This window comes from Emydura macquarii, unplaced genomic scaffold (assembly GCF_026122565.2).
Source record: "Emydura macquarii macquarii isolate MOO-44397 ecotype Brisbane River unplaced genomic scaffold, CSIRO-AGI_Emac_v2 contig_705, whole genome shotgun sequence".
NCBI classification, from domain to species: Eukaryota; Metazoa; Chordata; order Testudines; family Chelidae; genus Emydura; species Emydura macquarii.
In genome coordinates this window covers 1,592,516-1,619,805 of record NW_027130842.1, presented here as the reverse complement: position 1 = coordinate 1,619,805, position 27,290 = coordinate 1,592,516, and the positions used below count along the sequence as shown (strand labels likewise).

The 27,290-nt window shown below is 40.2% G+C and overlaps 1 protein-coding gene across 2 annotated transcripts in view; it reads left to right on the top strand.

Annotated features, from left to right (window-relative positions):
- Window positions 1–27,290, top strand: part of HBS1L (HBS1 like translational GTPase) — a 125,241-nt gene that overhangs the window by 58,650 nt on the left and 39,301 nt on the right. Inside the window, exon 1 of one of the 2 annotated variants that reach the window (XM_067542264.1) lies at window positions 15,781–15,840. The exons of the other annotated variant lie outside the window; for it this stretch is intronic. The gene's annotated coding sequence lies outside the window, so the exon portion shown is untranslated. Of the gene's footprint in view, window positions 1–15,780; window positions 15,841–27,290 lie in introns of those variants that run through there. 2 annotated transcript variants of the gene reach the window in all.

Genomic DNA, 27,290 nt, shown 5'->3' with positions numbered 1-27,290 from the left:
TTGCAAACAAACTCAATGAATTCTTTGCATCTGTCTTCACATCTAGGATGTGAGGGAGATTCTCAAACCTGAGCCATTCTTTTTAGGTGACAAATCTGAGGAACTGTCCCAGATTGAGGTATCATTAGAGGAGGTTTTGGAACAAATTGATAAATTAAACAGTAGTAAATCACCAGGACCAGATAGTAGCCTCCCAAGAGTTCTGAAGGAATTCAAGTGTGAAATTGCAGAACTACTAACTGTGGTATGTAACCTATCATTTAAATCAGCTTCTGTACTGGATGACTGGAGGATAGCTAATGTGATTCCAATCAATCCCAGCAATTACAAGCCAGTAAGTCTAAGCCAAGCAAATTGGTTGAAACTATAGTAAAGAACAGAATTATCAGACACATAGATGAATATATTTGTTGGGGAAGAGTCAACATGGTTTTTGTAAAGGGAAATCATGCCTCACCGATCTACTGGAGTTCTTTGAGGGGTCAACAAGCATGTTGGCAAGGGTGTTCCCTCACTCTTAAGCAAAGTAACCGGTCATAGGATCAGATGGAAGGTCCTCTCCTGGATCAGTAACTGGTTAAAAGATAGGAAACAAAGGGTAGGAATAAATGGTCAGTTTCCAGATTGGAGGGAGGTAAATAGTGGTGTCCCCCAGGAGTATGTACTGGGACCAGTACTGTTCAACATACTCATAAATGATCTGGAAAAGGGATAAACAGTGTGATGGCAAAATTTGCAGATGTTTACAAAACTACTCAAGACAGTTAAGTTCAAAGCAGACTGCAAAGAGTTGCAAAGGGATCTCACAAAACTGGGTGACTGGGCAACAAAATGGCAGATGAAATTCAGTGCTGATAAATGCAAAGTAATGCACAACGGAAAACAGAATTCCAATTAAACATATGGAATGATGGGGTTTAAATTTGCTGTTACGACTCAAGAAAGAGATCTTTGAGTTATTGTGGATAGTTCTCTTAAAAAAATCCACTCAGTGTGCAGCAGCAGTCAAAATACCTAACAGAACGTTGTGAATCATTAGGAAACAGATCGATAATAAGACAGAAAATATTGTATTGCCTCTATGTAAATTCATGATACGCCCACATTTTGAATACTGCATGCAGACCTGGTTGCCCCATCTCAAAAAAGATATATTGGAATTTAGTACTAAAGGTACTAAAATGATTAGGGGTATGGAAAAGGAGAGATTAATAAGACTGGGACTTTTCAGCTTGGAAAAGGGGGGACATGATAGAGGTCTATAAAATCATGGCTGGTGTGGAGAAAGTAAAAATGGAAGTGTTATTAACTCCTCCTCATAACACAAAAACTAGGCGTCACCAAATGAAATTAACAGGCAGTAGGTTTAAACGAACAAACGGAAGTATTTCTTCACACAAAGCACAGTCAACCTGTGGGAACTCCTTGCCACAGAATGTTGTGAAGGCCAAGACTATAACTGTGGATTATCCACTGTGACTCAGCAAATCTTTTTCAGAATCCCTGCTTCCTAGGATAGTCTCCCATTCTGTAATTGTGGCCTTCCTTCTTTGTTTTTAGATGTATACATTTATATTTTAGTCATATTGAAACACACATTTACTTGTATCTAGAATACCAAGTGGTCCAGATCACTCTGAATCAGGATATTTCTATACTGACGGCAGCAAAGTCGCCGCCGCCAGATCGATCTTTCTGGATCGATTGAGCGGTCAGTGGAGACTTGCTCAATCGATCAGGAAGTCGACCGAGTAAATCCACCTCCTCAAGTAGCATAGCGCTGCATTCCCGTCGGTGCAGTGCAGTGAAGACAGTGCGCAGAAGGGAAGCAGAGCAGTTGACGTGAGTTACACAAGCTACTCTGCATAGCTTGCATGATTCCCGTTGACTGCCGCCGAATCTCCAAGTAAGTGTAGACCACAGGGCTCAGTGACCTGTCCTCCTCATTATTTACCACTCCCCCAATATTTGTGCTACTTGCAAACAGTTAGTGACAATTTTATGTTTTCTTCCAGGTCATTAATAAAAATGTTAAGTATTGTAGGTCCAGTTATTGATCCCTATGGGATCCCACTAGAAACACACTCCTTTGATGATGAGTCTCTGTTTACATATACATTTTGAGACCTCTCAGTTAGCCAGTAATCCATATAATGTGTGCAAGGTTAATTTTATATTTTTACAGTTTTTTAATCAAACTGTCATGCAATACCAAGTCAAATGTGGTCCCTTCTCACCTTAAAGTCTATTGATTCTTACAGAGGTCTATATTTCATCAACACTGTTACCTTTATCAACCAACTTTGTAATCTCATCAAAAAAAGATATTAAATTAGTTTGACAGAATCTATTTTCCATGAACATCTGTTGATTGGGGGTGTTAATTACATTATCCTCCTTTAATTCTTTATTAATCAACTCCCATATCAGCTTCTCTATTATCTTGTTTAGGATCAGCATCAGGCTACATGCCTATAAATTACCCAGGTCTTCCTGTTTACTCTTTTTAAATATTGGCATATTAGCTTTCTTTTAATTTTCTGTAACTTTCCCAGTGCTCCAACACTTATTGAAAATCAACATTAACGGTCTAGCGATCTCCTTGGCCAGCTCTTTAAAAACTCTTGAATGCAAGTTATCCAGACCTGCTGATTTAAAAAGTCTAACTTTAGTAGCTGCTGTTTTATATTCTCCTGAATATAAAATAGTGGAATGGAAAGAGTGTTGGCATATCATGTGATTACATCATCTGTTTTTTCCCCAAATAAAGAACATAAACATTTATTTAACACTTCTGCCATTTCTGCATTGTTGTTGGTAGTTCTACCATTTCCATCTATTAACGGACCAATACCATTGTTAGGATTCTGTTTGTTCCTATTATTATAACTGACGTACAATGCCACTCCACCTCTCCTTTTGCCTATTTGATCTTTTCAAAATTGGTTATAAACATTGATTTTAATATTCCAGTCATGACACTGCTCCCATCAGGTTTCAGTAATACCAACTAGATCAAATTTATGCTCATAAATGAGCAATTCCAATTCCTCTTGATTGTTGCCCAAGCTCCTAACTTTGGTGTGTAGGCAATTCAAGAATTTCTTCTTTTTGTGCCAGATTCCATGATAAATTTTGTTCTCTACATCCTTGATTTTGTGCTGAGTGCTCACATCTTTCCTCTTTTTACCCTCCTTTTTTGGTATTAGTTGAATGACCTCCTGACTTTTCTTGCCAGCCTGTCCCTGAGGAGATTGGTCCCCCATCTACTGAGTTGGAAGCCATCCAATCTGTATAGCCCCCTGTTCCTATAGAAGGTGGCTCAGTATTCTCCAAACCAAAACTTTACACCACTTACCTAGCCAGCGATCCACTTCCAAAATCTTCTGCCTATTGTCTTTGTTGTATGACAGGAAGGATCTCAGAGAAGATCGCTCTATCCCTGCCTCTGGCACAAAGTTCCCATGTGGTGCTAAGTCACTTAGACCAGACTTTTCACAGCTGGTCACTAATTGTGTGTTCTTCACATTCTGGGTGCCTGACTTGAGATGATGGAGTGTGATTTGAAGAAGTGTTGAGCACTCATAACTGCAGCTGGAGTCAATGGGAGCTGTGCTTTGAACATATAAAGTGCTGTATAATGCTAAGTACTCTGAGAAATCAGGTGCTAGGTATCGCAAATTGGGCACTGAAAATTTCTGGATAGTTTTTACATTGATCTTTGTGCTTCAGTTCCCACTCTGTAAAATGGGAACCAATATACCCCCTCACTTCACAGGCTTGTTGTAAAAATAAATCTATTAATATTTGTGAAGTACTTGGATATTGTCATGGTGAGCACTATAAAAAAAAAAAAAAGCCCGAGGAAATAAATAATTCTGTCTTCAGAACAGGGTATGAACAGTGTGTAGAAAACTAGGCATGAAGTAACACATTGAGCAAGGATGAGAAAAAATATGAATAGTTGCTTATTGAGGGTGTACCCTCTATTCTGTGCACCGAATGAGGCAGAACAAAGTGTGGACAAAATGATATGGGATCATGTATATTAAAAATTGTATCATAATGCATATGCACAAAAGAAACAAAGTTGCACAGGCAACCATAGTTCTGGCATTTTCTAACTTTTGAATACTTGACATTATTACCTTAACAATGATTTTTAACATAGTTTTTAAATGCAATTTCCTAGGTTTTTAAAAAATCAAACTGAAAAAATAGAAATTTCATTATGTGGCCTTACCTTAACACCACATAGATCAACAGGATTGGAACCTTTAGGTTCATCATACAGAACTCTGCTACTTGAGCTAACTGAGCAACCGATAGCAGTGATAAGCTGTTATCCTCTGTGGGGGCCAGCACTAGAGATGGATGAAACACACAATTTGCCAGTGGCTTTCACAGATGTTTGTTGGCAGCAGAGGAATGGTGAGACTGTGGAATCTTGGATTCCACTCCAGTCTGTGAAGAGGCATGTGCCCAGTAGACACAGACTCTTCTACCCATTTCCCCCAAGTGTGACCCCTTCAGCCCCATTCCCTCCAAACTGACTCTGTCCCAGTCCTGTCTCTTCCCCACCCTTGTATCCTCATGCCAATCCCATTCTCTTCACTTAGCCAGATTTTTCATCACAGCCTTCTTGCCCTCCTAGACTCACCTCTCCATACTTCCAGTCTTTCCCCAGCTCCTTATTTTTTGTCCCCCCATCTCTAGTCCCATCTCCTGACCCAGTCTCTCTCTTCCCCACACCCTGGCCTCTAGTTGCCTCTCTATCTCTACTGCATCCAATCTTAATTAATTCCCCCTCTCTTTGCTCTCCCACCCCCAGTTCCTTGTCCCAGCCTCTTTGTCCAGCCAGGCTCAGTTCTCCCCCTGTACCCTAACTTCTCATCATATCTGACTCCCTCTCCCCCTCACCTCCTTCCTACACCCCACTGGTTCTCAGTGCCATGTCCCCCCACAACTGTTTGTTTTCCTCTTCCTCCTGCCAACCTCCATTCCCAGTTCTCTCACTCCACCCAAAATCCTTGTTCTAATCTGCTCCCCCTGCAGATGCGCCTCTTGTCCCCTCTGCATTTGAATTTGGCAAATTCCTCCTCCATGCTGTGTGAGCCCAGCAGGGGTCATTGAGAGTACAGAAAAGACAGACTGCCCACTCAGTTCAGGTGCCTTGGACCCACCATGGTGCAGCATACAGCAGCTCAGAGCTTCATTGCAGCTTCAGGCTGGAGCATGCCTAGTGCAGATGGAATCTGGGGAATTTTGCTGCTAAAATCACTAAGTCTGTACTGAGCATGTGCAAACTTCAGTTTTTCAAAGGCTTTAGAACTTGGCCAGATTTAGGTGGATTTTCACAGGGACGGCAAAAAGCTAATCCCTGACCCAAAGGAAATCTCTCTGCCAAATTTTAAGTCCCCAAAGTATGTTAGTGCTAGAGCTTTTCAAAGATAAAGGTTGCCAGGATTTTTTTTAACATGGGGAAATATATTTTTCACTAGCCTCATTTTTGGAAATAGCTGAATTGTTTTGGTTGAAATTAAAAAATTCAGTCTGAGGCAGACACTTGGTTTGGAAAATTTCTGCCTAAACAATTGAAATTTGGCAAAGTTATAAGCAACTGAAAACAGGGTCATGTAATGGGAAGTGTTGGACAACATTGATAGTAAGTGATGCTATCGGCCTATCATACTGCACAATAATGAACTATTCACAACACAAGATGTTGCTGGGAGTAATGTGGGGAAATCAGATTGGATGCTGTTTGCATTATTGTGTGCGCAGATAATTCAGACTAATCCTAATGATATACAGGAATTTGTTTTCAGTGGCCTGCTGTAGCACCTTCTGAATCTGAACCTTACCACTATTGAAATTAAATATCCCTGTATTCAGGCACAAGCATAGTGTTATATTTTTAGCATTTTTCACTGAAAATGCCCACTGATAGTTTCACTGAAAAATTAAAAAAAATATTTTCATATATTCACTGACTGAAACCTTACAGAGAAGATAATAGTTGGTAACAAGCCTAAGATACCTGGAAAACCCCAGCCTGTGGTTTTATTTAGGAAATAACCTTTCTTTTCAAAAGAAAAACAAAACTCAATGTTCTAATTTGGGGAATTGTTTTCAACAATACCTTCTGAATAGCTGAATCTCAATATTGTGGGACTGACTTATCCTGCCTTTTTTCCACTGTTTAAGATGTTAAAGTCTGTCAGTTCCAGATGTTCAGTAGCATCAACTGTACATTGCAAGTACTTTCTTCCTAAATGTTATATTCAGTTACAATGCTGTGACTGTTTTACTAAAAATGGCTTTGTTTTGATTTGTATAAGTGAAAATTTTAGAAAACCAGTTTTCGCTGCAAAGCAGAATTTTACATTAATATGTTTATAGAGTGAAATTTGAGCTAATTGGTGCATCTTTGGTGTTTGTGTTAGTGCTCATTAAAGAGCTGCTGATGTCTCTTGGCAAATATAGAGAAGTCTGTTTCATATATTTTAAGTTTTCCTTTTCTAGAGTCCTTTATTACTTTGTATATTTGCCTGAAAACCACATCCTATTTGTCCAACTGGTACTTGTTCCTCACTTGCAGTGGACTTTGCTTTTAAGTTTTTGTGCTTAGTCAAAAGTGTCTTCTAGGGAAGAGGACATTGTGAAACATATTTCAGCAGAATCTAAACTTCTAAAGATTTAAGTTTAGCAAACTCTGCAAATGCTTTAGGAAGTCTGAGAGGGACATTGTAAAATCTGAGGATGAGGTAGTAGTGGTCTCCTAATTATAATTCACGAGGCATAAAGAGCACATAGCTGAGAATCCTGAACTCTTGAGCTCTGTTCCCAAGATCACTGCTGACTGGCCTTAATATCTTGTACTTATAGAGCATTGTACAAACATCCAATTGGACCTCAATGCATCCCTCTAAATTTGGTAATTTCCATTGAAGGTCCTATGGCAAGCTTGATCTAAATTGTGTAGTAAGATTTCTGACTTTGGCAGCACTCTAGATTTTGTGGCAGCTTCAAATGTATTAAATTGAGTGTTTTATTGAATTAAATATGAAAACAAAAATGAAAACAAATAAATATAATATTCCCCATTTCTTAATTTGATATAACATTTAGTTTTGTATTATCTTTTTTAAATTTCTGTGTGCTGCAGAATTTTGATTGGAAAATGCATAATTATATTATGGAAATTGTCAAGAAGCTGGAGTTCCTTAAAGTTGGGTAAGGAACAGTTGAGATCTATGGAAAACTGTTGGAGATTCACATGAGCTGGATGTTGTAATGATCAGCAGTGAAATAGTTAACAGTATTGATACTGAAATTTGCATGATTATATGTCCCTATAAACCTCGCATTGAGGTGAATGGTAGCAGTTCACACTTCTCACAGGTGAAACACTGAGCAGAGGGACTCGGGCAGACATTTCTGCATGCATGATCTTGCACATTGCTCATGTTTGGAAGGTTTTTAGAATTGTAATGACTTACAAACTTTTTTTGAGTGATAGCATGGATTCTGGAGCATCATGATGTGACCAGGAATGGATTTTGTGGACATAGGCCTTGATTATCGTCATACTCATTTTACAGTTGGAGAAATGTAAAGTAGAGAAAGGGTGCCTCTACACTAGAAAAAAAATGACTCTTATCACAAACAGTACAGCACTACTAATGTAATCAAGAGTAGGGCTCTTTTTCTCGATGCCATAAAATCATAGCTGGCGCAGACTTTTGTGACATGGTAAAAACACAAAACCTGAGCACCATCTGGTAGTATTTACATCATTGGTGGCTGTTGTTGTAATACAGGTAGACTAAGTGTAAGTGACTTGCTTATAGCCACATAGAAAGTCTGCGGCAGAGCAAGGAATGGTTGAATGGTGTGGAGAAAGTGAATAAGGAAGTGTTATTTACCCCTCCACATGACAAAAGAGCCAGGGGTCTCCCAATTAAATCAATAAGCAGCAGATTTAAAACAAATAAATGGAAGTACTTCACACAATGCTAAGTCAACCCATGGAACTTGTTGCCAGGGTTGTTGTGAAAGGCAAAAGTATAACTAAATTCAAAAAAGAATTCGATAAGTTCATGAAGGATAGGTGCATCACTGACTATTAGCTAAGATGGTCAGGGATGAATCCCACACTCTGAGTGTCCGTAGGCCTCTGACTGCCAGGTGCTCTGACTGGAGGATGGAGTATGGATCACTTGATGATTGCCCTGTTCTGTTCATTCCCTTCGAAACATCTGGCATTGACCATTGTCAAGATACTGGGCTAAATGGACCATTGATCTGACCCAGTATGGTCATTCTTATGTTCTTGTGAATGGAAGCCAAAATATCTGGTTTCAGTTCCATGCCTAAAGAGCAGACTATCGTTCCTCACTTTTTAACTTAACCGACACATCCAGAACCTACATGTGAGACTTATTCAAAGCTGAAGTGATTCATGGTTTCTCAACGATTGAATTGATTTTAAAAAATGAATTCATATTTTGACTTTGCTAACTTTAAATGTTCATAAATTAAATACATACAATAATGTAATTTATAAGATAATGGGAAGGTACATATGCAGGGCTTCTAGTTTTAGGTATAAATAAATATTTAATGGCAAATGCCTGCTATTAACAAAGTCAGAAAATATGCCAAGAAATTAGTCTATGCTGAAAGTATCTTATGCAACTCCTGGTCTCGGCATCCATTCCGATAATCAGTTTCATATCTATGTAGTCTATTTGAATCCTGTCAGGGAGGATTCTGTTGAATCTCTTTGACAATCACTGACAATTTTCGAATCAGGGTGAGATATTTTCAATAAATAATGCCTTAGAATCTGTGAATATGTGAATTTGTTAAATGGATGCTTCGTTTTCAGTGCACAAATGTCCACAGCCACCATCCTAACTGCCACTGATTTTGGTCATTTCTGCAGAGAGTCAAAGGACTGTATGGGCACTGAAACAGAATCATACTCTTCCTCTTAGAGGATATCCCTCCAGGTTAGGCTTGAAAGAGAGAGGTTGAATGTTTGAGGAAGGTTGCATTGCTGCCGCCTCTGTTCTATGATTAAACTGGTCTTCAGTCTCCAAGATGGTGAGTGCGACACTCTGTAAGGGCATTAAATTTACACTCACAGTTGCTAAAAATAGAAAATAGTCTCATATATCTAAAAGTAAAATAAAGGGAGTATAGATTGATATAAAATTTTCAGAAGCACCTGTCTCATTTTCTAAACTGACTTAGACACTTAGGCCTTGTCTACACTGCCGCACTGGGCTGACTTGAGATAGCCTAGTTACATAATGCAGTTATGTTATGTAACTAGCATATCTCACATCGACATACTTATGTCTACGCAGCGCGGCATCTTCATGATGCTACATCGACAGGAGACACTTTCCTGTTGACGCTGCCTTCTGCCTTTCGGGGAGGTGGACTAATTCAATTGATGGGAGAGTGCTCTCCCATCGACTGAGCGGGTCTACGCAGACTCGCTCAATCGATGCCGCTGCATTGAGGTCTGCTGCTGCGCCAATGTAGACATGCCCTTAGGAGTCTGCTTAGAAGCTTAAGGCACTTTTAAAAATGGAATATAGGCTCCTAAATTACTTAAGTGCTTTTGAAAATTTTACCCTTGAGTATAATGTTGTTCTGTATGTGATGTTAACAGTTTGAGGGGATGTAACTGCAACTTCCAGTTGCCATTGAAACAAGTAGGATGTAAATATTAGTCCAAATTCTCTGCTATGTTGCAGAGCCTTTGAACTGCTCAGGCGGCACAAAGAGGCTATACTCTGGCTGCTAATATCCAGCAGAGAATTCTCTTGTTGGAGGGGAACTCCCCTGCTAGTACAAATATAGTATAGCAAGGTTCTGTGCCCTTGTCCTCTGCTCTTGGGCTGCTCTAAGTCACATCAGGTTGGTGCTGGCCCTGAGAATCAAGGAGTTCTACCTAGCTCCTTGATATTCCACCTCTCCCTTTTGCCAAGCTCAATTCTGGCACGGTAGAAATTCTGGCCCATTATCTGACCCTAATATGTCTACCAGAGTAGGCCCTAAACATGTTATCTTATATCGTATAGTCATAGAAATGTGCTGAAAGGGACCTCGAGAAGTCATCAGATCCAGCCCCCTGTGCTGAGGCAGATCAAGTAAACCCAGAGTATCCCTGACAGGTGTTTGTCCAACCTGTTTTTAAAAACCTCCAATAATAAAATATAAATAATAAAAATAAAAAAACTTCCAATAACAATCTCCCTTGAAATCCTATTCCAGAGTTTAACTACTGTTATAGTTTGAAAGTTTTTCCTAATATCTAACCTAAATCTCCTTTGTTACAAATTAAGCCCATTACTTCTTGCCCTATCTTCAGTAGACATGGAGAATTGATCATTATCCTCTTTGTAACAGCCCTTAACATATTTGAAGATTGTTTTCAGGTCCTCCCTCAGTTGTCTTTTCCTGAGACTAAATATATTCAGTTTTTTAACCTTTCTTCTTAGGTCAGGTTTTCAAAACCTTTTATCATGTTTGTTGCTCTCCTCTGGACTTTTTCCCATTTGTCCACATCTTTCCTGAAGTGTGGTGCCCAGAACTGGAAAGAGCACTCCAGCTAAAGCCTCACCAGTGCTGAGTAGAGTAGGACAATTAACTCCGAGGTCTTAATTATGACATTTCTGTTACTGCACCCCAGAATATTAGCCTTTTTCACAACTGCATCATGTTGTTGACTCTCATTCAATTTATGATCCACTATACCCCCAGTTCCTTTTCAGCAGTACTAACATCTAGCCAGTTATTTCCTGTTTTGTAGCAGTGTGTTTGATTTTTCCTTGTCTTCATTGAATTTCATTTTGTTGAATTCAGACCAATTTTCAAGTTTGTCAAGTTTGTTTTGAATTTTAATCCTGTCCTCCAATATCTTAGACGTCCTTTCAGCTTGGTTTCATCTGCAGGTTTTATAAGCATTTTCTCCAGTCCATTATCCAGGTCATTAATGAAATATTGAGTAGTACTGGACCCAGGACTGACCTCTGTGGGACCTCATTAGATATGCTCTCTTACTTTGACAGTGTCCCATTGATAAGTACTCTTTGAGTATGGTCTTTCAAACAGTTTTGCATCCACTTCATAGTAATTTAATCTAGACCACATTTCCTAGTTTGCTTATTAGAATATCATGTGGGACTGTGTCAAAAGCCTTACTAAAATCAAGATATATCATATCTGCTACTCTCCCCCATTCACAAGGCCAGTCACCATGTCAGAGAAGGAAATTAGGTTGGTTTGGCATGATTTATTCTTGACAAATCCATGCTGGTTATTCCTTATAACCCTAATATCCCGCCAGTATTTACAAATTGATGGTTTAATAATTTATTCCATTATCTTTCCGGTATTGAAGTTAGACTGACTGGTGTATAAGTCCCCAGGTCCTCTTTGTTCCCCTTTTTAAAGATAGGAACTATATTTGCCCTTCTCTAGTCTTCTGGTACCTCACCTGTCCTCCATGAATTCTTAAAGAAAACTGCTAATGGTTCCGAGATTGCTTCAGCTAGTTCCTTAAGTATCTTATGAATTTCATCAGGCCCTGCTCATTTGAATACATCTAACTTATCTGAGTATTCTTTAACCTGATCTTTCCCAATTTTGGCTTGCATTCTTTTCCCCTTGTTGTTTTCTTTTGAGTATCTGGTCACCATTAACTTTTTTAGTGAAGACTGAAGCAAAGTAGGCATTAAACACCTCCACTTTTTTTATATATGTTATTAAATTTTGTTCCCCACTAAGTAGAGGACCTGCACTTTCCTTCATCTTTCTTTTGCTCCTGGCATATTTAAAGAACCTCTTTTTATTGCTTGTTAAGATCTTTGGTAGGTGTTAACTCATCATATGTTGAGCTACAAGGGTATATCTACACTGTAATTTAAAACCTGTGACTGGCCTGTGCCAGCTGATTTGGGCTTATGGGGCTCAGGCGAAGGGACTGTTTAATTGCGGTATAGACATTCGGGCCTGGGCTCTAGGACTCAGAGGTGGGGAGGGTTCCAGAGGTCACAGCCTGAGCCGGAACATCTACACTGCAATTAAACAGCCCCTTAGCCCAATCCCCTTTTCTAGTTGTCAGTCTGTCTTTTTGTTGTGATGTACATCTCCCTGTTTTACCAGTGTGTTATCCTCTATGATTTTTCAACAGAGAGCTATGCTGACATCAGGAAAGAAATCAAGTTGAAGCTGGCTGGTTTAACAGAATGTGCTGTGGGTGTGTGTTTTCCAGTGCAATATTATATAGGAGGAAAAAAGTCAGTGTTTCAAACAGAAATCCAAGGGATGGTCTAGAAATATCTCACACACTGCCTTATCTCCTAGTAGTAGTTTGACTTATGGTTAAATTAATTCCTGATGTTGATAAGTGATTCAAAATATTACTTAAATACATGACTTTTGAGTCACTTAATTATGGACGTTTTCTGTTAAAGTATTGTGATTTTTTTTATTGAGATCATTGTTGGAAACGTAAGGAATAATTCAAATATAACGTGTACAGTAAAAATGGCTGCTATCTCTTTTAATATTCACATTGTTTGAGAGGCGGTAGATTTTTTCCAATCAAGTGGTTTTCACTCCAGTTTTAGGTTAGGTATCAGTAAACAGTATCAAAGCAGTACAAATGTGCTGAGATTAGCTTTGTGTGCAACCTTTGTAGTATCACTGATTTTTTGCAGTTATTGCTGAATTACCCAACATAGCACTGGTGTGAACAGCGCTTACTTCACTGTAACTTGTGTCATTCAGGTGGGTGTCTTTTTCACACCTCTGAGCGATGCAATTCTCGTTGTTTTTGCTGTATACAGACTAACACAGCTACCCCTCTGGAACTTTTAAGCAGTAGTGTAGACGTGCTTTAAGTGTTAATAATTTTTGCAGTTTTTCTCTTATGTGTGGACTCTTGTACGTTACTTCTTCCTTTCTGGTCCAATTCTCTCACTACCATCTGTTTTCTTGCCATCTTGGGGATGGCCCCCTTAAATTCAGGTCTCCTGCTTTATCAGTTCTTCTGTTCTCCCACTGCTGAAAAAGCAAACTAATCCTATTTCATATAATTGTACCTAGTACTGGAGTTTGAAAGTGTGCAAACAAGTCAGATCTCTCACACCAGACACATTGGAAGTATTTCAAGTCTAGAGTGTAGAATGATCATCTAGGAAGCTGGCCTTGTAGATTACAAGGTTAAAAAGTTACAGTAAACATTGGGGGTAAGAGAAAATGACAGGTGTAGGAGCTGGGAGTAAACAGCTGGGAGGAAGAAAACAGTAATGTGTCCTGGTTTTCTGTTTGGGGTGTTTAGTCACCCAAGGCAATATTAATTTAAGAATGACTTAATTGCTAGTATCTAAACACTCCAATTAACATGCCAGCAAATAATTTTTCCTGTTCCCTTTGCTGTCTGGCATAAGATGTCTTGCCTGACTTGATGAATGTCTGAAAGGCTGTCATCTTTGTGCGCTACATTACATGCAGGGTTTTTTTTTACATTTTACGTTTTTGTTCTATTTGTACAGTAGTTAGGAGTAGAAATAATAAATAATAATAATGAAAATTTAACTAAGGGCATGTCTATGGTGGGAAATAGCAAGAGTGCCTTTGTGTAGTTTAGCCATTTAAGCTAACCCTCACAAAGGCACTCTTAAAGCGTAATAGCTTCCCCATGTAGACAAGCCCTAAGACTGTTTTTAAGCACTGTGTTCCTAGACTCTGAAAATCTCTTCAACAGCCAACAAAATTAGGGAAGAGACCAGACTTTACATTTCTGATATTTCTAAGGTAAAAGGCTGGAGTTGGGAAGGCAGAAAAAATCCTTTCAGGCCTTTTGTGGGGGTAGGCTCCATCCTAGTTTTTTGTAAAATCTTTCTCAGGTTACCATTAAAAATACTTGACAAACTAAATCCAGAAATTTTAGGGTGCTATTGCTATGATAAGGAAGGGTGCTTGGATAATCCAGTCCTGTTTTCTGCTAGCACAACTTGAAAACTGTTTTCCTGGGTGTTCATGATTAAGATATTTCCCTATGGTTATCCTTGCTTTCCGTGTGTGTGTGACACTTTCTTCTGAGTCTGACTTTTCCATCTATATTATAATCAGATTCCAGGGGCTGTAGATTATCATAATTTTGGAGTTGCAGTAAATACCATAGAAAATGGATCTGAATCTGACATAATCTGCATCAGTACTTAACTGTTTTTCTTCTTTCTCCACCCTTTATCTCAGTCTGATCTGCGTAAAAGAGGACCCATCTGGGACTTCTTGGGGTACAAATACCATTCCCCTCCTCCTACTGTTCTGGCCATCAGAAAGGCAAGTGCAGTGATCTTTTTCTTACCTGGCTCCAGCTGCTTCTTGCCCAACCCTGTAAACTTCCCCCTTCTCCCCACCCTTTGTAAGAAGCTCTTGAAGAGGCGGTGCCCCCTTTCTTCCAACTAGCCAGACAAACATCTCCTTGCCTGAAGATTGCAGTGGGTACATTCTTGCACTGGAGGCCCTTAACTTAACTTGAAACCAGGGTAAACTGCCACAGTGCAAATTGCATTTTATAATAGGGGTTTACCTTGCCTATATTAGTAGTTTGCACTAGTGTAGGTTCACTGGCTTGTGGCCACTGAAGACTGAAAAAGGGCTGATCCTCAGTATAGACAATTGTTCCCCAAAAGCCGGAAGAGATAAAAGTTCTTGTTTTAAAACATTTAATTGTGTAGTATCAAACATACTGACAAACATTTAAATAGTTATGGTTGACAAATGCAGGTTTTTTTAAAATTTTCACAGTCAAATGACTGTTTTTTAGATGATCTTAGTGTTAAGTTCATTAATTGAAAATCAGATTTGCCCTTAAATAAAGTCTCTGTTTTAGACAGTATGCAAAATTTAGCATTAAACAGAAACCTAACGGCATCCTGAATTCTAGAGAAGCTACCCACCACTCCATAATCATAGAAATGAAGAACTGGAGGGACCTGTCCCCTGCATTGAGTCAGGACTAAGTATTATCTAAACCATCCCTGACAGTTGTTTGTCTAACCTGTTCTTAAAAACCTCCAATGATGGAGATTGAACAACCTCCCTAGGTAATTTGTCCCCGAGCTTAACTTCCTTTACAGTTAGGAAGTTTGTCCTAATATCTAACCTAAATCTCCCTTGCTGCAATTGAAGCCCATTATTTCTTGTCTTGTCCACAATTGATAAGGAGGACAATTTATCACTCTCTTCTATATAACAATAATTAACGTACTTGAAGACTGTTATCATGTCACCCCTCGGTCGTCTCTTTTTCTGACTAACCTAGTTTTTTCAGTATTTCCTCATAGATCATGTTTTCTAGACCTTTAGTCATTTTTGTTGCTCTCCTCTGGGCTTTCTTCAATTTGTTTACATCTTTTCCAAAGTGTGGAGTCAAGAATTGGACACAGTACTCCAGTTGAGGCTTTATCAGTGCTAAATAGGGTAGAAGGATTACTTCTCATGTCTTGCTTACAACACTTCTGCTAATACATCCCAGAATTATGTTCAGTTTTTTGCCTTGTTTGATTGTTGACTCATATTTCATTTGTGACCTACCATAATCCACAGCTCCTTTTCTGCAGCACTCCTCCTTAGGTGGTCATTTCCCATTTTGTATTTGTGCTGTTGATTATTCCCTCCTAAGTGTAGTACTTTGCATGTGTCCTCATTGAATTTCATCCTGTTTATTTCAGACCATTTCTACAGTTTGCCAAGATCATTTTGAATTCTAATCCTGTCTTCCAAAGTGCTTGCAACCTCTCCCAGGTTAGTGTCATCCATGCACTTTACAAGTGTATTCTCTATGCCATTATCCAAACTATTTATGAAGATATTAAATAGAATCAGACCCAGGACAAATCCTTGCAGGACCCCACTCAATATGACATTCCAGTGTGATTGTGCACCATCGATATTCTCTTTCTGAGTATGGTTTTCCAACCAATTGATGAACTGTATAGTAGGTTCATCTAGGCTATATTTCCTTAGTTTGCTTATGAGAAGGTCTTGTGATATTGTCTTTTCCTCTTTATTGAGTAATGGACCTATCCTGTCCTTGGTCTTCGTCTTGCTTCTAATGTATTTGTAAAATGTTTTCTTACCCTTTATATCTCTACTTAGCTTAATCTTATTTTGTGCCTTGGCCTTTCTAATTTTGTCGCTAAATGCTTGTGGTGTTCTTTTAATATTCATCCTTCATAATTTGATCAGTTTTCACTTTTTGTATGATTCAAAAAAGAGTTTGATTGTTGAAGATTTCCTGGTTAAGCCAGGGTGGTCTTTTACCAAACTTCCCATCTTTCTTATGCATTGGGATAGTTTGTGCTTGTGCCCTTAATATAATGTCTCTCTAAAATACTGCCAGCTCTCCTGAACTTTTTTTCCCCTCAGACTTGCTTCCTACAGGATCTTACCTTCCAATTCTCTGAGTTTGCTAAAGACTGCCTTGTTGAAGTCCATTGTCTTTACTCTGCTGTTTTCCCTCCTACCATTTCTTATCATTTCATGATCACTTTCACCCAAGCTGACATCCACCTTCAAGTTCTCAGCCAGTTCCTCCCTATTTGTCAGAATCAAATCTAGAATAGCCTCTCCTCTATTTGCTTTCTCCACCTTCTGTTTAAAAAAAAAAAAAAAAAAAGTCTCCCATGCATTCTAAGGACTTGTTGGATAATTTGTGCCCTTCTCTATTATTTTCCTAGGAGATATCTGAGTAGTTGAAATCTCCCATCACCATCAAGTCCTGTGCTTTGGATGATTTTGTTGTTTAAAAGAAGCCTCATCTACCTCTTCTTCCTGGTTAGGTGGTCTATAGTAGACCCTACCATGACATCACCCTTGTTTTTTGCCATTTATCCTTACTCAGAGATTTTCAACAGGTCTGTGTTCCACTTCTGTCTCAACCTCATTGCAAGTATATACATGTCTGATATGTAAGGCAGCACCTCCTCCCCCTTTTATCCTTATATACCAAGATTCTAATCATGTGAATTATCCTACCAAGTCTCTGTAATGCCAGTTATGTTGTAAATGTGATTATTCACTAGTATTTCTAGTTCTTCTTGTTTGTTGTCCATACTTCTTGTATTAGTCTGCAGTCATCTAAGATGTTCATTAGATTTCCCCTCTGTATTCTCTCGTCTCTCATTTGTCCATGCTATGATTGTCCATGTTCCCCCCAGATTCTGGCCTTCCACCCTTTCCGTGTTCTAGACTTTCCTGTGGGCTTTTGTATCCTGCCCCCCACTGACCCTAATTTTAAAGTCTACCTCACTGTGTTAGCCAGTCTGTATCTGAAAATACGCTTCCCCATCCCTGATAGGTGGACCCCATCTCTGCTCAGCAGTCTTTCTTGGAACAGTATCCCATCGGTAATATACTGGCCTTGTTTAAATCTACTGATTACCTATTGACATTTTGTTGTAAAAATTGGGATGGAGGTCAGTATGCTCTGACATTGTAGTGATGAAATTATTTGTTTTTGTTTCTTCTAGTTTGGAACTGCTTCACCACACTGTGAAACTACTTCTAGGTTTACTCCTGAAGTAGATTGCGATTTTTGTGGCGGCTTTTAGGGGGATTGCCTGCTGAAAGAGATGGGTCTTGCACTCCAATGTGAAGGCTGTAAGACTGGGAGTTGGCCTGATCTATGGTAGTAAATAATTCCAAAGGAATTCCTGAGAGCTCCTTGATTCTGGCTCATCTGACTTTGCATTTGGGCTCTGTAGGCTGTCATATTTTAACTTCAGCACTCAAGAATTGACTCTAGGGTATAGGACAGATTTTCCTATGAGAATTTTTTTTTTTTTAAGCAAAAGTACATTTTTAAAGTAAGTTTTACTTTTCTGGTTATTCTTTCCCCGATCTGTACCCACCACCACCTTGTTGTAACAATAATCTCTAGTCATCACATAAGTATAGTTGGGTCAGTCCCAAAAAACACTGAAGGCTGTATTCTCCCACCCAGGACACATGCCATGACCTGCAGCTTAATTTTCTGTGATGCATACTAATGCTTCTGAAAAGTGAAAAGCAGATTTTTCTGCTTATTGTGAAACTATCTCAACACCAAAAGTACATGCCTCTGCTTGGCATCAAAGATGCAAATCATGCTATATAAACTGTAAGTCTGAAATTCCATAGCTACACTACTAAGCTCTGTGTACATAGCATTGGATAGTATCTCATGAATTCTTACTTGAAAAATTTAATTCAGATTGATGTGGTTATGAACACTATCATCTGAACTGAAAACCAAACGGAGGATTATAAACAAAAGGTAGTAGAAAACTACAGTGAATTGGGTTGAGGGTGATATACTTATCTTTGTGGAGTGGAGGAGGGAAAATAATGCATGTATGCTTCCAGAGCAGTGCATAAGAAAGGGTGGTGCATGTGAATCAAAGTGTACTAGAATATATGGAACAGCCTCTGTTTTCACAACAGAAAAAATACTGTGTACTGTAAATAGAGGATATTTAATACGATAACTGATTTACCAAGTTCAATGTTACATTTTTTCAGGCAGCTGTAATGACAGCTATGTGTAAAGGACTGCTTTTCAATTTAAAATGTGATAAAATACATTTTTAACCATTTGGGAGGAACATAATTAAGGAAATGTGACACATCCCTCCTTTCTTCTCATTTGAAAGTGGGTACTGATCTCTAAGGGGTACTGATCTAGTTATCAGTGATAGACGTGATGGCTTTTGATACCATTGACAAAAGTGTATGCACTTTTTGTTCATCTATGATCTAACTTTGTTTGTCAATAATATTTGAGTAAGTAAAGCATAACGGGGAGATTTTGATCTGTTTATGCAGACTGTTGTCAGTGTCTCATCTCTGTGATTTATATCAGTTCCCTGGACTATGGGCGTATGCCATAGGTTTGTTAGGTTCCCAGCCTGGGGTCATCTACATTCTCTGATGCTTCTGGATGTCCATGTAGCAGTAGTTGCCAAGAGGGCTATTTCCCACCTTCTTGGCAAGAAGCCCTCATCCTTTTCTTTCAGATGTGAACCTTACCACAGTTATCCATGCCTTTGTAGTATTGAGATTATTACCATGGTACATTTCTTAATACTACACCTTAAGAAAACTTGGAATCTCTAGTTGGTGTAGAATGTATCAGCTTGTTTGAGCATTTCTTTCAGGAATCAATTATAGCTATGCTCAGTAGTATTAATTAGCTTTCTGTTTGTTTCTGGGTGCAGTTTCAGGATTTGTTTTTGTCCTTTAAAGTGCTATGTGCGAAATAATTTGGAGCATGTCTGCCACAACAGGAATGGACTCTTAGAGCACTGGAGATAACAGCACCCTTGTGTGGATGAGAAGTGAATATGGTCAGGCATTTTCAGTGAAGGAACTTACATCTTCTCCACACTTAGTCTGATAGAGCCCAGATTTATTGATCTTCAGGACACTATGCAAGGGCGATTTGTTCTCCCAGCCTTCCTGAGAGGAGTGGGTTGATGGATGGGAAGCAGGGAAGAAGGGAGAGGTTTGTTTGTGTTGAGTTGGGAGACTTTCTTGCTAACGTTTTATTTATATATTTTCGTTGATGCCCACAGCATGTGAGGTATTTTCCAGAAAGACAAGAAGGCAGAATCCTTACCCCAAATGCTCACAGTCCATCATTGCTGTTTTTAACAACTAAAGTGCATAGAGTGTTTGATATGTACCCTTGATCAGTATAAATAATAAGGTAATCTTGGTATGCAGTTGTATCTATTTGTGTGCTAAAGTGCTATCTTCTTGCAGTTCTATTTGTTTGTTCGTTATTTGCTCCAAACTTGCCTCCTGTATCAAAGTGGTATTGCAATGCTAAAAAATGTATTATTTTTAGTTTAAATGCTGACGTGATTGGATTGTTTTTGCAGTCCTGGAGGGGTGGGTTGGTAATCAGCAGAAAACTTTCCCCATCTCATTCTTCATATCATTCACATTTTGTTTCCACCTCTTTTTTCCAACTTGTATGATTTTCTAGGTTTAGATCCAACTTTCTGCCTAGTATTGCATAATGTGAATGCTTTAGGCTTCAGTTTAACTCTCTTTTTCAGTACTGATTTCTTGGCCACAAACAGAATTTTCCTAAAGAATCATATTAGCTTAATTGAATAACTTGATTTCTGTTCTCAGATATAAAATGTAGTTCTTACTGCATTCAAATTTGAGTGCTTAAGCATTACTACCAGAGTGGAAATACACAACTAGAAATGTCAAAAAGACATTGTAATCTTAATTCTCAGGTTTTGAACAAATTTATCAAACAAGTGAGAAATTAAATTTGTTTAAAGTGTTTGAAGATATTTGGTTTGCTTTCCCAGAAACAGATGACAAATACATTCAGGGAATTAAAATTACTTGGGCACTTAAGTTATTTAGCCCTTGGATCACTGTAAAAAAAAAGTGCTACTTGATGTAGAGACCTGTGAAACTTTTAAATATTAAATCTCATGAATCTTCAGGTTTAGAAATAGTGATTGTATACCATTGCAAATCCAGGGCTTTCAGATTTCAGATGGTATGTTGCATTTGTCCTTGTGCCTGCTAGGTTGTGAGATAGATCCAAAAATTATATTTTGATGTTCATTATCTTGATTTCCCCACCTGTTTTTCAGTTTCTCTCCCATCCTCCATCTCACCCCCATTTCAATTTTTATCATTCACTGTGTCAAACAGCTAGATTTAGAAATCAGAACTGTGTCTGTGTACTAACTCAGAGTAGTTCAACTGGTGAGAGCAGCTCATGACCCTCAGAAACTGAGTATGGGCTCCTGAGACCAGAGTGGCTGAACTGGGGGAGACAGAGATGTACATAGATAAGACTTCAGTGACACAATAGATTGGCCCCATCTGCAGTCTTGACAGTCTCTCTGTTGTTGGGAAGGATGAAGGCCTTTGGGAAGGAGAACATCAAGCTGGAGCAGAGGTAAACAATCCCATAGTTGGAACCCTCCTTCCATCCAGATGATGTCATGATATCCTCTCGCACTGAGGATGCCTCTCCAGGGGAGGGGGCCACTGTTATTCGTAAGAGACAGGTATTAGTAATGGATGATTCAATTAGAAATATAGATAGCAGGGTTTGCGATGACTGGGAGAACAGCATGGTGAATTGCCTGCCGGGTGTAGACCTCTCGAGACATCTAGATAAACCTATGTGCAGTGCTGGGGAGGAGCTGGTGGTTGTGATATATGTAGATATCAGTGACATAGGGAAAAGTAGGGGACAGGTCCTGGGGCTAACTTTAGGCTGTTAGGTAAGAGATTAAAGTCCAGGACCTCCAAGGTAGCATTCTCTGAAATGCTTGCAGTTCCATGCCCGGGTCAGACAAGCAGAACTGCAGGGTTTTGATGCGTTGATGAGACAGCGGTGTAGAGAGGAATGATTTAGGTTTATTAAGAACAGAGGAACCTTTTGGGAAAGGAGGAGCCTATACAGGAAAGATGGACTCCACCTAAACCAAAACAGAACCAGATTGCTGGCAAGTAAAATTTAAAAGGTCACAGAGGAGTTTTTAAAATAAGAGCTGGGGGAAAGCCGACAGGTGCAGAGGTATACATAGTTTGGACAGACACATCCTTTAGGGGAGGATTTATTAAAGGGAATACTCTATATTCTAGTAAAGAGGAGCTGATAGAAGTTTATAAAGTGCAGGTAGAAACTGAAGAGAAACAGTCAATGAAAAAGACTCCCATTAAATTACATCACATAATGGTAAACAGCTAAATAGTGACAAATTTTATAAGTGCTTGTATAAAAATTCTTGAAGTTTAAATATTAAGAGGGGTGATCTTGAGTGCCTAATATTAAATGAGGATATAGATATAATAGGCATCACTGGAACAGTAATACCAGTGTGTACATTATATTGGAATGACAGAGTAGGTTGCACTGATGAGGAAGTGGCACTATATGTGAAAGAAAGCATAGAGTCAAATATAGTAAAATCTTAAATGAATAAATCTGTACCATAGAATCTCTATGGATAGACATTTCATGCTTGGATAATGAGTATACCTGAAGCAATATATTAATGACCACCTGACCAGGATGGTAAGGCGATTTTGAAATGCTCAAAGAGAGAGACTGCAATAACAGAAAACTCAATAATAACGGGGGATTTCAGCTATCCCTATATTGACTGGGAACATGTCACCTGAGGATGGGATACAGAGATAAAATTTTTAGACACTATTAAATACTGCTTCTTGGAGCAGCTAGTCCTGGAACCCATAAGGGGAGAAACAATTCTTGATTTAGTCTTAAGTGGCACATAGGATCTGGTCCAAGAGGTGAATATAGCTGAACCACTTGGTAATAGCAACCATAAATTATATTTAACATCTTAGTACAGGGGAAATACCAAAGAAAATCACCACAGTAGTATTTAACTTCAAAAAGGGGAACAACACAAAAATGAGGAGGGTAGTTAAATGGAAATTAAAAGGAACAGCCACAAAAGTAAATGGCAAGTCAAGTAAATGGCAAGTCAAGTATAAAAGTATAATTAGGCAGGCCAAAAAGGAATTTAAAGAGTAATTAGCAAAAGACACAGAAAGTAATAGCTTATTTTTTTAAAAGTACATCAGAAGCAAAAAACCTGCCAATCAATCATTGAGACCACTGGACAATCGATATGCTTTTGTTCAGTTTCCGAACTGTGAGTCATGACCCTAAGTGATGGCACTTCATCAGCAGATGGGGTCATGGCAATCCCGAGCATGCAGATGACGTCATTTTACAAAATGGCCTCCACACAGTGTGACCTCACATGTACCATATGCATGAGGTCACGTCTCACAGAGGATGCTATTTTGCTCTACAAAATGACTCTCCATGCAGCATGACCTCGCACGCACCATACGGGTGTGAGATTATGCAGTCCAGAGGACGCTGTTTTGTAAAGCAAAATGGCATCCTCCTTGCAGCATGACCTTGCATGTATAGTGCATGTGAGGTCACACTGCAGAGAGGACACCATTTTTAAACTGCAACTTCCACGCTGTCTGGGGTACTGGGAAACAACACATCTGAAAATGGGGTCATGCAGGGAAAATGTTTGGGAACCTCTGTGCTAAACGATCACTCAAGGAAGACAAGGCTGTTGTGGAGAAGCTAAATGAATTTTTTAATCAGTCTTCACTGCAGAGGATGTGAGGGAGATTCCTACACCTGAGCCATGCTTTCTAAGTGATAGATTTGAGGAACAGTCCTAGATTGAGGTGTCAATAGATGTTTTAGAACATATTCATAAAATAAACAGTTATAAATCACCAGGACCAGATGGTATTCACCCAAGAGTTCTGAAGGAACTGAGATATAAAATTGCAGTACTACTAACTGTGGTATGTAATCTATTGCTTAAGTCATCCTCTGTACCAGATGACTGGAGGATAGCTAATGTAATGCCTATTTTTTTAAAATGGCTCCAGAGGCAATCCTGCAAATTGCAGGTCAGTGAGCCTAATTTCAATACCAGGCAAATTGGTTGAAACTATAGTAAAGAACAGAATTATCAGAGACACAGATGAACATGATATGATGGAGAAGAGACAACATGGTTGTGGTAAAAAGAAATCATGCCTCACTAATCTATTAGAATTCTTCAAGGGAGTCAACAAATATGTAGACAAGGGTGATCCAGTGGATATAGTATACTTGAACTTTTAGAAAGCCTTTGACAAAGGTCTCTCACAAAAGGCTCTTAAGCAGACTCAGCAGTCATAGGAAAAGAGGGAAGGTCCTCTCCTAGATCAGTAACTGGTTAAAAGGTAGGAAACAAATGATAAAAATAAATATTCAGTTTTCACAATGGAGAGAGGTAAATATCAGAGTCCCCCAATGATCTGCACTGGGACCAGTGCAGTTCAATGTATTCATAAATGATCTGGAAAAAGAAGTAAATAATGAGACAGCAAAGTTTGCAGATTCATAGACTTTAAGGTCAGAAGTGACCATTGTGATCATCTAGTCTGACCTCTTGCAGATTGCAGGCCACAGAACCTCACCCACCCTCTCCTGAAATAGACCCTAGCCTCTGGCTGAGTTACTGAAGTCCTTAAATCATGGTTTAAATATTTCAAGTTAGCGGTCCCAATTCTTCTTTCCTTGTTTTCTTTTTTATTTATATGGCTATAGAATCTTTTACTATTGTTTTAATTCCCTTTGCCAACTCTGCTTGGCTTTTGGCAGTTCTCACTTTATCCCTACACTTTCTGACCTCCAAGAGGTAGCGTTCCTTTCTGATCCCTCCCATCTTCCATTCCTTGTAGGCTTTCGCTTTCTCTTAATCACCTGTTTGAGATGCTTGCTCATCCAGCTTGGTCTGCAACCCTTCCCTACAATTTTTCCCTCTTGCTTGGGATGCAGGCTTCAGATAACTTCTGCAACTTTGACTTAAAGTAGTTCCAAGCCTCCTCCACATTCAGATCGTTGAGTTCTTCAGTCCAGTCCACTTCCCTAACTAATCCCTTAATTTTTTTAAAGTTAGCTCTTTTGAAATCAAGGGACCTTGTTGCAGATCTGTTTTTGTTTATCCTTCCATTTAGTTTTAACTGAATTAGTTCATGATCACTCAAACCAAGGTTGTCCTATACAACCAGTTCTTCTTCAAATGCTTGCTCATGTCCATTCTCAAATTAGGTGTATGTGCGCCACATGCACCAGGGCCGGAAATTTTTCCCTTGGTGGTATCCGTAGGGCTGGCTCTGGAGCCCCCTGGAGTGGCATGCACATGCGCCAGTATATAGGCGTGCCACCCCCGGTTCCTTCTTACTGAGATGGTACTGGAATGCTCTCTTGCTCTGCAAAATCCCGCGTTCAACCTAGTGAGTTTTTTTTCAATCATCTACATGTATATAGTTTTGGTTTTTTTGTTGTAAATGAGTTCTGAGTGCTAGGGTAAATTTAGTCACCCAGAGATGGGGCATGCCCTGGTCTCCAGATTTCAAACCCTGCACTTATGTAAAAAGCTGATGCCAATCAGCAACCCACACAAGAGCTGTCTCAAGTGTCTAGGAGAAGCTCACATGTGGGAAAAATGCAGGATTTGTAAAAGATTTCGCCCCCATTTTAGAAAGGACTGGGATATTTGGCTGAAGGCTGTCCTGATGGAGTCCATGCTTAGACCAGCATCGGAATGCAGTCAGTCAGACTCAGATCTGAGCATATCAGCCTCGCTGCGGAGTTCCTTACTGGCTCCGATATCTTCTCAGCACCAACCAACATCCCCGGTACCAAAGAAGAAACTGAAGAAGGTGCAAGCAGAATGGGAGCATTTGCTGGTGCCAAAGAGGGACAAGAAGGGCATGGAAGACCAGGCTAGACCCAAATTGGGCTGCTGGTCCCCGAAGGCTCCTGGAGAGTCAACTTCCCAGGTTCCGAGCCCTGGCCCACACCCACTGCTGACTCTTGGGAGCAGCAAAGGGCTGCACCATCTGGCAGTCACCACAATGCTGGAGGCTTTTCAAGACCATGAAAGAGCTCTTGGCTTTACCAATGCCACAGAAACCCCGAGAGGGAAGACCCCTAAACTGGGACCAGGCACTGTCATCGTTGACTGCATTGTCCTCAAGGGAAAAGCTAGCAATGAGACTGCTGCAGTGCTACCCATCGCTGAGGCACCATTCTCCGATCTGTGAGCGCTCTCCAGACCCACGGTACTGGCGTGAGGAACGCACTGAAAATGATCATTCTTGAGTTATTGGTCTCCAGTTTCCCAGCACTGGACTGTGGAGGAAAGGCACTGATCCACAGAAGGTCATCAATCCACCGAAACCCAGCACTGGCCTTTGGAGTACTGACATGGATCCCCACCTTCATAGCCCCGGTCTCCAAGCCTGTACAGGAAACAGAAGGACAAGAGAAGGTCACAAGAAGCAATACGTTCAAGCTCCCGGCACCGCCCGACACCAGAGCATCCTCACTCTCCTTATGGGATGAAACAACCATCTGCATCAGCTCCATTGTGGTCATCACACAGCAGCTCAGACTTGGAGATGGGGGAGGTGATCCTGCTGAAGGGACCCTTTGCTGCCGCATCTATGGGTCTCCTCATTGCACCACAGTCAGGAGCATGGCTGCAAGGCCAATTGTCTATCCCATGGCAATTTTGGAACCCGTGGGGCTTCTACCCGCCTGTGGGTTCATGAGGACGTTCCATGTCTGGGACCTCAGTACTGAGGATGTTAATGGCAGCTTGCCCGGTACCACCCCTGGACATCGATTCAGACCAAGAGAGAAGCACGTTGGCGCCAGGGGCTACTCCGACAAGGGAGGAAGACCCGAACACCCAACTCCTGCCGGCCTCTTCCTTCTCATCCCCTGACGAGGTCATAGCGGGACCATCAATAGCTGTCCCACTAGATGATTTCAGAGCCCACCAAGAAGTGGCCTCCAACCTAGGGCTTAAGGTGGAAGAGCTGAAGGATTCCTGTTTGGCATCCTGGCAACAGCAGCTCTATCCAGGGTGGCCCTTCTGGTTCACGAGGGTGTGGTGAAGCTGGCGAAGACCCTGTGGCAGACCCTGGCCTCCCTGCCTCTGACATCAAAACGTGTGGAAAAGTAGTAGTATTTCCCTGCAAAGGGCTTTGAATTCCTCTACACCCACCACTTCCCTGGATTGTTGATAGTGGCAGCAGCCAACGAACAGGACAGACAAGGACACATGAGCTCTACCCCAAAAAATAAGGATGCAAAAAAGCTCAACCTTTGTGGGCATAAAGTTTATTCCATAGCTAGCTTACAACTACGCATATCTAACCAGAAGGTCCTGCTAGGTAGATAGGAATTCAGTATTTGGCAGTCATTGGAAAAATTTGCTGACTCCCTGCCTCAGGCCTCCAGGCAGAACTTTGAGGTGATCATGGCCGCGGTATGACAGTGGCCAGGACCTCCCTGCAGGCAATTTCAGATGCAGCAGATTCGGCAGCCAGAATCATGGTGTCAGCGGTCTTAATGAGATGGACATCTTGGCTTCAGTCATCTGGCCTTTCATCAGAGGTCCAGCAGTCCATCCAGGACCTCCCTTCGATGGCGCAGTCTTGTTTGCAGACCAGACAGACTCCAGACTGCATGGACTGAAGGACTCAAGGGCTACCTTGTGCTCCTTGGGGCTGTACACTCTGTCGCCAGCTAGATGACACTTTAAACCCCAGCAGCCTCCCAGATCCTGGAGTCAGCCTAAGGGAAACCCCTATAGGAAAAG